The sequence below is a fragment of the Manacus candei genome, unplaced genomic scaffold (assembly GCF_025592945.1).
Source record: "Manacus candei isolate 608988 ecotype Guabito, Panama unplaced genomic scaffold, ASM2559294v1 h1tg000077l, whole genome shotgun sequence".
Classification (NCBI taxonomy): Eukaryota; Metazoa; Chordata; class Aves; order Passeriformes; family Pipridae; genus Manacus; species Manacus candei.
Window position 1 is genome coordinate 5,405,993 of NW_026138125.1, and position 13,786 is coordinate 5,419,778.

The 13,786-nt window shown below is 40.1% G+C and overlaps 1 long non-coding RNA gene across 1 annotated transcript; it reads left to right on the plus strand.

Moving 5' to 3' along the window:
• The first annotated feature begins 3,830 nt into the window (after positions 1-3,830).
• Positions 3,831-13,454, plus strand: LOC127481169 (uncharacterized). The gene is made up of 5 exons (XR_007908135.1): positions 3,831-4,197; positions 8,582-8,700; positions 9,444-9,558; positions 13,136-13,217; positions 13,297-13,454. It is a non-coding gene; the product is annotated as an uncharacterized LOC127481169 (long non-coding RNA).
• Positions 13,455-13,786: the final 332 nt, after the last annotated feature.

Genomic DNA, 13,786 nt, shown 5'->3' on the forward strand with positions numbered 1-13,786 from the left:
TTATCCCCTCAGGAAAAAGGTAACAATTTATGGACAGACTGCAAAAAGGCAGGATTAGGGGATTTTAGAAAATGTAAACCTTTTCCTTTCCGAGTTGCATAGGCCTTTCCCAAGACATCATTCCTAGGGAAAACGTGCTACTGCAGTGTAGATGGATGAAAAATTTAAATTTAAGTTTGAACAAAGTCAGTACATGTGCACTCTTAGTAATTTAAATAATTCTTTCAGTATTGTCTGTGATACAAGTATTTAGACTTTGATCTCCTTATAAAGCCAGATCTTGAAAATTTTTCTAAGCATTTTCCCCCATTTCCTGAGCCACGGAAAGGATTTTTCAAAGCCTGTTTTATCTCAGAGGAAATTATGTTGTTTTAGTGTACATGGTGAGACCACTGAAATATTGAGAAACTTCAAATGTTCATTTTTGTGCAAAGCCTTCTGAAAAGGGGAAAACCAAACAGGACAAAATAATTTCTTTTAAACCCCTAAGCAAATGAAATATATAGATTTACGCTGTCTTTTCAGTAATATTCTTCCAATTCTAATTAACAAGTAAAACTGGCCACATGAAAATTTGAATGAAATTTTATTAAATTTTATCAAATTAATGGTATGGAACATGAAAGGGAATAATCTTAAAAATATCAGAACAGAAATAGCAGAACAATAAGTGGTAATAATACTAATTGGCTTCTCTTTGCTCCTGCACTGCTGTGGGTGCTTGGATAAATCAGTTGAAAAGAAATTGTACGAATTGCACTCTGTGCTGGGCAAGAAAAAGTTTCAAGAGGCTGAACTATTTCATGGCAAGATCTGGGCAAAAATGTTAAGAATGACAACATTTGATAAACCAGTTTTCCTCCTTTCAGTGTTTAAAACAATCAAGCTTTAGTTTGACATTAAAAAAAATTACTTTTTTCCCCAACCTTTTTGAAATTTAAAATTGCTTGTTAAATTAGTTGCAAGACAAAAAGTGGGATACCCTAACATTTTAATAAAAAGTAGGCGAAAAAGCGTTTTGTAAAGAAACCTGATTCCGTGATGCAACCAGACTTTTTCCTATTAAAAAACAGGTTTTATGAAAATAAAGTCAGTTTGGTCTAATCTTATGAATGACACTGTTTTATGATAAAATAGACCCAATGTATTCATAGTTATTTGTTTTAAATATCATTTTAGATGGGATTGTCATACCAGACCAGTTACTGAGCTGCTGCAGGTGGAGGTGATGCCGGATGCCAGGAGCTGGTGCAGGAGTTAGGGGACAATGCCTGCCTTGGGGAACACCTCACCACCACTAGGAGACCAATCAGGTACTATATGTGGTTTCTTTCCTTGGAAAGAAAGGTTTTTGCTAAAGTAGCTGCATTTCTTGAGTGGTGTTTTTGTCAGTAGTGAAAACCGTGGTTTGGGTTGTCATCTCTGTTCTCTGTTGATCTCTGATATGTGTGGTCCTGGTGCAGGGTATTATGTCTAATCATGGGATGAGCTCTGCTCTTACACCAAGTTCTATACAGGCTTTAAAGATTAATTACAGGCATCACCTGGAAACAGATTTTACAACTGAAAGTAAATAAACTGCGGAAAACCTGGTCCAGAAGACAAAATTAATTAGTATGGGAGCAAGCTGTCAAAGCATCCATAGAAATAGAAGAGCTATCTACTTCTTTGAGGTAAACACTCCCTTTCTTCCCCTTTACCCCTTAAACACAAGATGAGTAATTTCTAATTTTACATGCTATATGTTTTTTCCCTTTAAATTTATTCCTCCATGACTGACTTTACACAACCTCTTTGTCCAAAGGGCAATTGTAGCATCACCCAATTTCTGTTTCTTCAAGGTTAAGAATATCCACAGGTATCCATTCAGGGCATATTTATTCAAAGGTTAGAAAGTACACCAAACTATTGGGTAGTGTAGACTTTATTTTAGGAGCAAACATAAACACGAAGAAACTATAATCCTGTTGTAATGTAGGAATCTAATTAAGACTAATGAGGCAACATTAAATTTAATGTATGATGCATTTTATATGCCTTACCATTAGAGCTGCAGCAAGCTGTTCGTCAGAGCGTCGAACTTTGGTGAATAAGCCCCTCAAGGCATTGTTAAAACAACCTGGGCTCAGGCCTTCTCCTGCCCATTAGATTGTGTTGGGCATGGAAAGATCTAGATATAAATGGAAATTTGGTGGGGGAAACAGTGAGGGGGGAGGCCACAAGAAGTTCTGGCCACCTCTGAATGGCTCAGCAAGCTGATAAAAAGGGGAGATAAATGGATGGCATGTGACACCCTCGAGGAGGTACCAGGCTGGGACAGAAGGGAGGAGGGTGAAGTGTAATGTGTGAACTGCTGTTTCAGAGGCACCTACAGCAATGGGAATGCAGAAAGCCTGGGATTTAAGTGACAGCATAACAAGAAGAATGGGTATGGTGATCATTACTTCACAGCTAATTAATATTATGGTTTCCTGTGGATTTTTCTTCCTTTTTTTTTTATTTTTTTTCAATTTTTTATTAAATTCACTAAGTTTGGTGATTTCCTTACATATATTTAACTACAGAAAAATAAGTGTATAGCTCCAGATATGGATTTCACTCTCCAAATTCCCCCCCTGCCACCCCCCTACAAAAGAAGACTCCTTCCATAATACGAATAAAATTTTAAACAATGATCTGTCAAATAACATTTCATAGATTCTGTTTGAGCCTCCATCCCCGAAGGGATTTAAAAGGTGGGTAGATGTGGCACCTGGGGACATGGGTTAGTGATGGGCTTGGCAGTGACAGTTTAAAGGTTGTACTCAGTGATCTTAGAGGGCTTTTCCAACCTAAATGATTCTATACTTGCCTTAACATGCAGGGAAGTATAAATGGTACTGTGAAGTTAAAGATGAGCTGGAATGAAGATTGGGTGCTGAGGAATGGAGAGATTTTTGGCGGAACATGTAATGAGTTGACTTCATGGGTTTACAGTATAAACCGACACTATGGTGATGGGAGCACATGGGTCAGAAGTGCAGACTGAGCTGTAGCTTGGACAAATTCGTGGACTCTGGTGTCAATGGGTGTTTGCCAGCTGCTGTGAGACTGGGCCAAGCATGAGAAGAAGGTGAGGTAAGGAAGAATTAGTTGGAGTGGGGAGGGGGGTGATGGGGAGGGCTGTTGTCAAAGTGCACTTCAACCCTGCCGCTCCAAAAGCTGAGTTTTAGCCTACTACATCCTGAAAATTCATTCCAGTTTATATTATTGCATGTGTTAGTGATGGCTTGAGTGTTTGAGACTTTGAAGTATTTCATCTACACAAGAAATTGGGATTTTTTTTTCTTTTTTTTTTTTTCCTGTGGAATATAGCCATGGAAACCTGTAGTCTGTGCTGGAAAATAAATGACTGGAAATGTTCCTCGGTGACTAACTTGCTACAAGACGTTATTATAAGTGCAAACACAAAGTTATACTTTTGACAACAAACAAATGCCATGTGCTGGTTGGGAATTAGAGATTTAGCAGCGAATCTGATCCGAGGCAGAAGATAATGTTGGGGTGACTGGCAGGAGTGTGATGGGAAGAGTGGAGGTACCTATTGCACAGGTTTGGGCTGGGAGAATGAGTTATCCCTTGCAGGAACATCAGAGAGCACCATGAAAGCTCAGCTGGGGGCAGAAAAGAAAACAATGCTGCCAGAAGGGTTTTGGGGGGGTGGGAAGGAGCGACGTGTTCACAAGTGTTTCAGTATTGACCTCACTCAGCTGCTATGGAAGTGTGTGGGGGGGGAGGACTTCAAGGAAAGCAGATGTGGGCTGACACTGAGAGTTTTTACAGTCCCCTGGTGTGTGTGTAACATGCTGGGACCACCCCATCGTACCTGACCCCGCTGCCCAAAAGACGGAAGGGAAAAAGCACATGCAAAGGGGTCGTTTTCCTACCGTAACACACTCTGCTCTCTCCCATCCCTCAGGGAATGACCATGGGCATCTACCTGTGCAAACTTAAATGATCTTTGTGCTATTGCATTCATTCCCTCTTCAGTGGTGAACAGGAGGCGCATGGAGGATGAATTTAAACTGGGACATGTGAAGGTTTATGGAAGTAGACAACTCCCGTGACCCCTCCATTCCTCATCCCCTTGTGCTCTGTGCTCATCTGTGCATAGAAAAATCCACGAGCAAACCAGAGAAAGTACACATTTATTGTGAAGTGAGTTATTAATTTGTTTTTATTTTATTTTTCCTTATCCAACTTCCTTCTCAATTCTTTGATATCAAATCTTGATCTTGCTCACAACTGAGCTAGAAGCATGCATGATTTTCATAGCACAAGTATTGGTCATGTTTTTCTCCCTTTAGGATTTCATCTTTTCCTTGAAGACATGTGACACTCTGCTCAGGTTTTTCCAGCTAGATGCTCTCTTTTGGGACTCCTGTGTTTGGGTCCTGTGGACTGTGGTGCTGTGATGTCCTCTCAGCTTGGGCTCATTGATCTGGTCCCCAGGGCAGCGTGTGCCCCACTGGGGTTTGTAACACGCAGATTTAAGCACATTTTGCAACCAAAGCAAACAGGGCTAAGATATTTGCAAGGCTTCTAAAATCCCACCACTTGGTATTTAACCTGATTCTAGGGTAAGTGCAATAGATGAACCTATCTACCTTTCCTTGTTGTGCATGAGTGTTGTTTGGATTTAGGTCAAATTCCTTGAAGGAGACAAACATCCTTTTTATCTCAGTGTCCTGTTGCAAATGACTTTTCCTTTAGGAATGGATTCTCACCCTCCTTTGCAGCCAACTTCCTTTTGCTCTCCCACTGAAAAAACTGTGCTATTACCATATCTTGGGATTTCTGTCTAGGATGTTAGGACAAACAAGGGTGGTGTAAACCTTGGAAAGTGTTTGGTCTGATAGAAAAGCACTCAGATGAGCTTCAAATAGGATTCATAAATTGTGCAGGGATCTGGTTGTTGTCAGAAGTCCCTAGTTCTATTTACTGCCAACGTGGCCAAGATGTGGTGGGAACTGCTAGCTTTCCTAGTGCAGTGTTTTTCCTTCTGGGGTGTGGGTTGTGTTCTCAAAATCCATCTGGCCATTACTTGTTTCTGCATCACAACAAGTAGTCAAGGTGGGCTTTTTTACGTAAGCAGCCTTCTGATTGAAGAAAATAAGTGTTTCTTGCCCAAAAGTGTTGCAGGGCTTCATACCACTCTGGCCCTTTGCTGTGCTCTGCTCCTGTAGGCACTGAGCAGGCAGAGTGAAGGGTTAGTTTTAATCTGCTCCCTTGAACCTCTTCCCTCCATAGGGAGCCTCTCTCTTACGCCGTAAATCATAAGTGATGATCTGGGACAGACTGATACTCCCTACCTCTTCAATAGGTAAATTGCCCTTTTAGAAGAGTGATCCGTGCTCCTGCCCTCATTTTTCATATCTCACTTAAAAAAAAAAAAACAGAGAAGAAAAAATAATCTTCCAGGGACTTTGACTTAAGCAAAGGCACTTTAGAGTCTTTTTCTAATGTCATTCTGAAGTTAAAAAACAATTTGACTTCAAGGGAGATACGGCCCAATTTTTTAAAAACTTAATAGGATTAGTCATGGGAACTATTTTTAGCAAAAGTTCAACTTTATCCATGTATTTTAATGTGGGAAAAGTGTGTCCTTTTCCCTCTGCTAATGTTTGATGTATTCCAGCCCTCCTGCGAGTGTGTTTGAGTATCTTAGGGGCTCTGGAGTGGAGGAGAACTTCCTCTCGGATTCTCTCTGTTTTCTTTCGTGAAAATGACATTCCTAAGCTGTTTCACTTTCTGACAGGAAATGGAGCCTTGCCAAAAATGATTAAAGTCCAAGAAAGCATAACAGTTCCAAAGCTGCAGCAGTTCTTTAGGAGTCCCAAGTTTGACATTGTGTCAAACAAATGTGAAATATTGTTTAATAAATTTGAATAATACAGAGAAAGGGAAAAATGGTTCTTGGCTTATAATGCTGGTGCTCTTTATTAAGTCTGTAAAGGCCTGCCTAGCTCTAATAAATTGAAATATATACATAAATATACTTGTGCATGGATAACAGTTTAATATTGTAATATATAATGAACGGCACACACGCACCCCCCACATGCAGACATTGATTTATTCATGCTACGACCATATATATATTGATATGTATGTGTGGACTCCCTCACAAGTTTGTATATATTTATACATGGAATTACCATTCACAGGCAACTCCTGTGCCTGCCTCATATAAGAAATATCATAAGTATTATTTATAAGGTGTGACACGACATTATGACCCTGTAAAAATACTAATCTAATGCGAGATAAAATACAATTGTTAATCGTTTCTCAATGGTTTTTAATTCAGTGTTTGTTTAAAGAAATTATTGTGAGGTCTTTGCTCATGCCAAGTAACACCTTATCATGGAACTTCAGTGTTACTAGAAGGGCTGTACTGAGGCTCTCGAAAGCAGTGAGAATTCCAGGGCACCCAACAGCCTGGCTCTGCCACCTCTTCCCATTTAACAACTCCCTCTGCCAGAAGGGCTTCCAGCCACTGAGGGTTTGACAGTTTTCAATATTAGGATAATAACACAACAGCTCTATCAAAATGAGCCAAACTTCTAAGAAATTCCTGTGCTGTCAACCCTGAGTGTGAAAAAGTCCTGCCAGGCTCCAGTGGTCCTAAGATCGCTTCTCAAAATCCACCAAAACCAAAACCCTTCAGCATTTGTAAGTTGGCTTCCAATTTTGTTTTGGATTTTGGTCATATTGTGTTCACTAAAGTCACATTTTCAAGTTGCTCTCTGACCACAAGACCAGGAATTTCCTTTTTTCTTTTTCTTCTTGATTTTAATATAAAAGCTGGATTACATCATCACCAGATTCCAGGAGCTCTGAATTTTAAAATTAATCTAATGACTCAAGGCTCAATAAAATGGGGACAGTTAGCAACTTTTCTAGGAAACACGAAAAGTTGCTTTGTTGGTTTTTGCAAGAAAACTCCACTTGTTTCCCCTCCATCAGATACATTGCCTTTCCACCAAAATACATCAGATATAAAACAATAAAAACATTCCACTGACGCGGTCTCGAAAGAAAAACACTCTTTAAGTGAGGTGCGTTTCAAAGCCAAGCCATAGGAAAGGTTTCTATTTTTCATTTTTTGTATGGGACTGTAGCGTTATTTGATTAAGGGGAATAATCTGTAATGGTTTTCTAATGGTATCTGGGATTTCACGTGGGTAAAGTTGAACCAGGACTGCCCGTGCCGTCACTCAACGAGGACAGCGATTCGCGGCTACTTTTCAGACAAGATAAATTGATCAGACAAGTCAGTCAATGTCATTGAGCACTATTTGTCACTTCATAAGCAGCTACAATCTGCTGCTCTGTAAATGCAGAAGGACCGTCGAATAAATCACATCAACCAGTGGGAGTAGATAGTATCCCTTCATCCATAATTGGTGCGGTCCTCTCCTGTCACATCCACTCATTCCCCGCGATTCCGGCGCGGAATGACACTGACGAAGAAAGAGCAGCCGCTGTCAAAGGAGCCGGAGTCTGTCTGCTGCTCCACTCTCCCCACTAATAGATATCCATCATAATATTGTATTAACATCACAAAAAATCAGACTTATAACTCTGCTATCTGGGTATATCGGTGACATGTGTGGGGGTTTCTCTCGGGTTGCGGGGGAAACCTGATTGATGCAAAGGGAAAACTTCTGATTAAAACCACTTACCAAATCCATGAGCTGCAGGAATATTTACTGCTGTGTGTGCTGATGATTTCACAGACAAAAAATATGATAAAAAAAATATAATAAGGGGAACACGATTTGTTGTAAACAGACCTTCTGGAAATTTGTTAATTTTTATTCTCTGCCTGTATTCTTTATGGGCATTGTTCCTATGAAGTGGTTTTATGTCATATAGTTACCAAAATAATTAAGGAAATGGAACACCTTGAAAAAATATGAATGTCTGTTTAGTACATGAAAAAAACCCCCTAAACTTCTATCTGGTACCTGGTTTGGCAAATATGTGTTTTCCAATTGAACAGATGAAATTAGCAGAGAATACTTATTGCAAAGGTGTGCCAGGCTACAAACTTTTTTCCTGGGGAAATTCTGGATGTTTTCTGCCAGGAATACGTTCGATTATTCAGCTCGCTCGGTCCTGGCAAGAAATCACCGTGGAATACCCAAACTGCTGTGTAGTCACATGTAAATCTCTCTGACAACCTGGAGGCACGGATCATTTGCTCAGTGTTTGGTTCCAACAACATGCTCGTGAAGGAAAATACCTTGTTTGCTTATAAAAAGATTGTAGCTGAATATGTAATTGCTGAGAACCAAGCACTGGGATCCTGGGTCCCCAGGATGAGGAGTTGGATCCTTTCTCTTTATTTTGGGGGAGAAAAAGTCTTAAGTCAGTTTGCTTGTGTGCAAACAAGGCTTCACGTTGCATGTCCTGTGGGAAAGTAGTGAAATGCTTTATTTTTAAAGGTGCTCAGTATAAATGTCATGTTCCTGGCTGGAGTCTTTGCTGGGCCCAAAGGCAAAGCATAATATCAAATGATTCTTACAATTTTTAGGCTGGGACGTCTCTTGACCCGTGTGAACAGATTATGAGCAATTTTTCCTTTCTGTGCTGGGTTCTTTGCCTCTTGGTGCAGAAGTTGTCCTGAAAGCACACCAGAAACCTCGGTCATAGGTAAGCAGCACAAATGATTTTATCTATGAAAAACTTAATTCTGTTAATATTCATATAAATTCTGCCAGAAATACGCTTCAAAAGAAAACTCAAAGCAGTAGATCATAAAAGTATTCATCACTAAACGTAAGACTTTGTCATGTTTTTAGATTGAAATAATAGAAATGTTAGGCTTAAAACCAGAATGTGAGACAGATCAACATGCAATGGAGAACTGAACAGCATCCAGAGGAGGCAGCTTACACAGGAGCGCATTCATTGTCAACATCTGATACTGAAAAGGTCAATAGTTAATTAAATAATCCATCACCTTAGGATAGAGAGCCGTCCTCACTTCTGACAATCAATGACAGAAATATTAAAAGGTCAGAAAATGAGTTACTATATATTGTGTTTTCTTACTGTGCGTTATAAAGATGTGACTTGGGTTGAGTGCTGTGGGCATGAAGATAGGTAGGAAGAAATATTAGCTGTTGCCCAAATATTTCCTTAGATGCTCTTTTACCAGGCTTCTGTATGTGTGGCCTTCTGAATCAACGGGCCTCAAAGACGTAGTAAACTTTTACAATTACAATATCACAGAATTTATAACACCCTTTATTTAATGATCCGGGTGGTTTGGGGATCATCTTTCTCTCATGCTGCTCGAGGTTGTACGGAAATAAGCTGGGTGAGCATTGTTTAGATAGGGGTAGAGTTACTTTAGAAGCCCAAGAGGCACTTTTTCTGTGCTTATTTTCTAGATCTGATGGGTATAGGAGGGTGAATGAAGTCCACTCTCTGACTCCTGCCTCTGTCCACGTGTACAGGCTGCTGCATGTACTGTACTGCCAATACAAGGCGTGTACCTGGTTCCAGGTTTGTCCTTATCAATAATTGTAATACTTATTCTGGGATCATGTTTTGGACACTGAGTGTTTATAAAAAAATTAAATTAAATATAGTGATGGTGTTGCTAAAAATAGTTTTTACTTTTTCCTGTTGTTTATTGCAGAAACCTTTCCCTCCCTGATTATGGGGCTACTCCTGTGTTGTGTTTGTCCGAATATGAGCATAGGTGACTCGGTGCACTTTTACATTCCTTTCTCAAGATAGGCTGAATTTTTTTCATTTTCTGATCAGAAATTGGGTTCTCCATACTGGGGAGGGAACAACTGACTCCTATTTCTGTGCCCAACAGTCTGTGCTCCACTGCCCTTACCCTCCTCCATACACAGGCCTCTCTGAGCACCTGCAGAGCTCTGAGAGAAACTCAGACCTAAAGGAAGGCTATGAATGTACCATAAGAGGAACGTACCTCCCTCTTCTCATACAGTGCAGAACCAATATATATTTATTAATGCTCTCTCTGTTTCTAAATTTTGTAAATTTTACTTTCCTGGTATGTAGCTTTTACACTGAGTGTAAAAGTCACCACACTGAATTTCAGCCAGTATTATATGATTATGTTATCTCTCACTATAAAGAGTTTTGAAAGACTTTGTATGAGAGGCAATATAAAAATAAATTGAATTGAACTATGGCTTCACCTTCCCACTCTTTTAGTGCAGAAACCTTTAGAGCAAAAACTGCAATATAAGGACAAAGGAGGAGATTAAGGCTGTGTCATGAAAGAGGTGACGCTGGGTGACAGGTCCGACCCTGCGTGAGCAGTTTGGTGGGTATGCAGTCAGCTGTGTGTTAATTAGATTTTAAGCGTGTTCACAACTGGGGAAAAGCCTGTTTGTATTTTTAGTGGGAAGGTTGTTTTAAGCCATGAGAAAGGTATTAGGTATTATCTACTATGGTGCATTTATATAAACAAAGGTCTACCTGATGGTTGTGCAAACATCTGTTCTGTTCTCACCCAACAGTGCATGGTTCATTAAAACTTACCCTGCTGGCCTCTGAAAGGCCGCTTCTGGAAGCACATAATCTTACTTACAGATCCACAATTGCAATAATTTGACTTTTAGGAGAAAATATTCTTAGCTTGGGGTAATGAGTTTTTTTTTTTTTTATTTTGTTTGTTTGTTTGTTTAGTGTCTGTTGGTCCCCCAGTAAAAATATGATTTTACATTTTACAATGTAGGCTCAATAAATTACATTAATAAATGACTCCTGGTTCATGAGAAGTGCTGTATTTTGACAATATCAGCCAACCTTTCCATTTGTTTAAGCAGGAAAAGTGGGGAGCCAAAATAAAGTTGTTACAGAAGAAATCTCAAGAATGTTTATGAAACTCTGCTCTAGCTACATTTATTAGGAGTCAAAGCAGAGTCTTAATTTGTCATGCAGAATTCCAGAGGAGTGAGTAATTTCTGGAGCTTCTCTAAATGCCAGGACTTAATAATTTTTTTGCAGCAATTTGTTTGTAAACATGGAGTAAATTCTATAGGTTGCAATGTGACAAAAAGGTATCTAGGATTTGTCATCTGCTGACAGCTGTTGGGTTTATTTTATAGCATCTCATGGGGTTTTTTGGATAAATGTGCTGTTGATGGCAAGAAGAAGCACCCTGATGATCTCTGATGGTGGGCATGCACAAAGTTTAACTGCAATAGGCTGTTTGTCAAGGATTTGGTCTCCAAGGGATCAGCTTCCCTGGGTTGTTGCAATTCCCACCAGGGTGTCCATGTGTCACCTTCGGGGGAAACCACACTGAACAGGAGGCAAACTCCAGGCAAGCTGGTAATCTCCCTTCTGGCAGGGATGCTTCCAGCATCATTTTTATGATGCGAAGAATGCAATCACAGCTTCCCAAGGAAGATTTTTAAGAGAATGGAGTTCATGAATTTTACTTTCCAGTTTCCCTGGTGTTGCAGGAACCCAGAATATTTGTTTTGTCACTCCCATCTCTCTTTCTCATCTTGTCACACACTGTAGTTGTGGGTTTTGGTCTTTTATATAGTAGTCTGAGGTTACATCTGAGTTAGTGGTGGACCTGGCAGTACTGGGTTAATGGTTGTGCTTGATGATCTTAGAGTTCTTTTCCAACCTTAATGATTCTAGAGAGCAGTGGGGATGGATGTGAAGAAGAGAGCAGCTGTTGTTGAGGACCTGAAATATACTGCATTTATTTTTTGAGGTTATTCTTAGATTGAGGCTGGTGTGGTCCCATGGACTCCCTGGCACTGATCAGACTGTGTTTGGTCTGCCCTTGGTGTGCACCAGCATTTCAGTGCCATTCAAAGGGCACCCAGTGGTGGTTTGCAGACAGCTCTTTGCAGTGTGATGGGTAGAAGGGACTGGGAGGTGTCCTTCAGAACTTTACCCTGGACTCAAGTGAAAACACAGAAACACATGCCTGGATGTTAGACGGTGTTTTGTGGCCCTTCCTTATGTAGCATGATGTGTTGTGTTCCATGAACTCTTCAAAATTAGACATTTCTAGCTTGTTTAAAGACCTCTTCCACACTTCATGCCCTCATTCACTCCTTGTGCAGTAGGCATGTGAACATCTCCATAGGTGCCATCAGTGCTCTGTCACTACTTCCCTAGGCTGGGAGCACACTAGAAACCTCAGTAAATTCATAGAAACCATATTTGAGGCATGTTTTTGCCCTGGGCCAGAGATGAGCCACTCATTGGTAGACACGTGTGTTCTTGAGTCCTCTCAGAGGTTTTGAGTAATGTGGCAGTGACTACTTGTCTGAACCAGTGCATCAGTTCTCATGGTCTCCTGCTCCCCAGATCGATTACACCCTGTCACACAAACACAGCACAAGTCATCGTCCAAGGGGAAAACCCACTCGTTTCTCACTGCATTCCCAAACTCTTCAGAACCTCTGCCAGCACATGTGAACTCCGATAACATTGTAAGATACTGCTTTGTTGAAATGAAAGCTTTGCTTGCAAGGCCACATTGTCTGAAGTTCTCCCATCCCTCATTTAAATCCAGCATAATTAGCCCAACTACAGACTTTGCTGTTATACATGCTGAAGTATAATGGCTGCTATTATAGCAGCTTGCAGGAGCAAAGATATATGATATTGAACGATATGTCGAGGAAAAATAAACATGTTTCATTTCTTCATTAGATAATGTTTATTTATAGCACAGTATATATCTACCTCCACTGTACCATTAAAGTTTTGACTGCTTTTTAACTATAAAATTTGATATTGTTGTGGCAGCTGCACTACTCAAATGATTGCTGCAGTACAGCTGTTATCAAGGAGTAAGATTTATAACTGCCCTACATGGTGTAAAGATATGTGCATATTTACTTTGTGTTTTACTACTTGTGTCCTATATTTTAATGACGCAAGGTGAGATGAAATAGTGAAATAATAAACTCTTTTTGCTGCTGCAAAAACGAATGGCACGATTTGTTTAAAGTTTGGTGTTTAATTTTCTATTGTGCTAGCGATAAAAAAGTTCTTTGCTGTTTTGGTTTATTTAAGTACGTTTTACATGTTTGTAGCCATTTAGTTTTTTTTTTTTTTTTCCCAGTTTTACTTTTCTGAGGAGTGCTCTGGAATTGAAGTGAGAACCACATGCTTGAGGAAACATGCCAAGCTACGTTATATCATAGGTAAGGAACAATATTTGAACCCTTGGAGAGATTGTTAGACCACAACAAGGAGCATCTTCCCTCACTGGTGCTTTCCTAGGATAATTATTGGACGAGTGTGTGGAAAGGACACCAGTATCCACTTTTATGAGGCTGCTGCCCCACATGGCTGAATTGAAGACCCGCACCAGGTATGGAAACAGGTCCAGAAGATCTCTTGGTGAGGGAATGGATGATAAAGTCTGTTCAGCTCAAGATGACAGGATCCTGACCATCAGTAAAAATTCTTTTATAGCCAGTCCTGGGCTCTCCTGCTTACGCTTGGGGCTGGTCTCCATAGGATTCAGGTTTTATAAACATAGCGTTTGCATCAGGTACCTTTGGTTAAGGTTTCAATTTGCCAGTGGCCAATGTTTTTATATATCCTCCCTAGTTTTCCACTTGTTGGGTCTCTCTCAACAGGGACTGTCTAACTAAAAGGGCTTGCAAGAGGAATTGGGTTATTTTGTGAAGGTTGAGGTCTTTCAACACAAGTAAGATGACACAAGTCAAATGCAATGTGTAGTCCTGTGTGTAAGGGAAGGATTTTA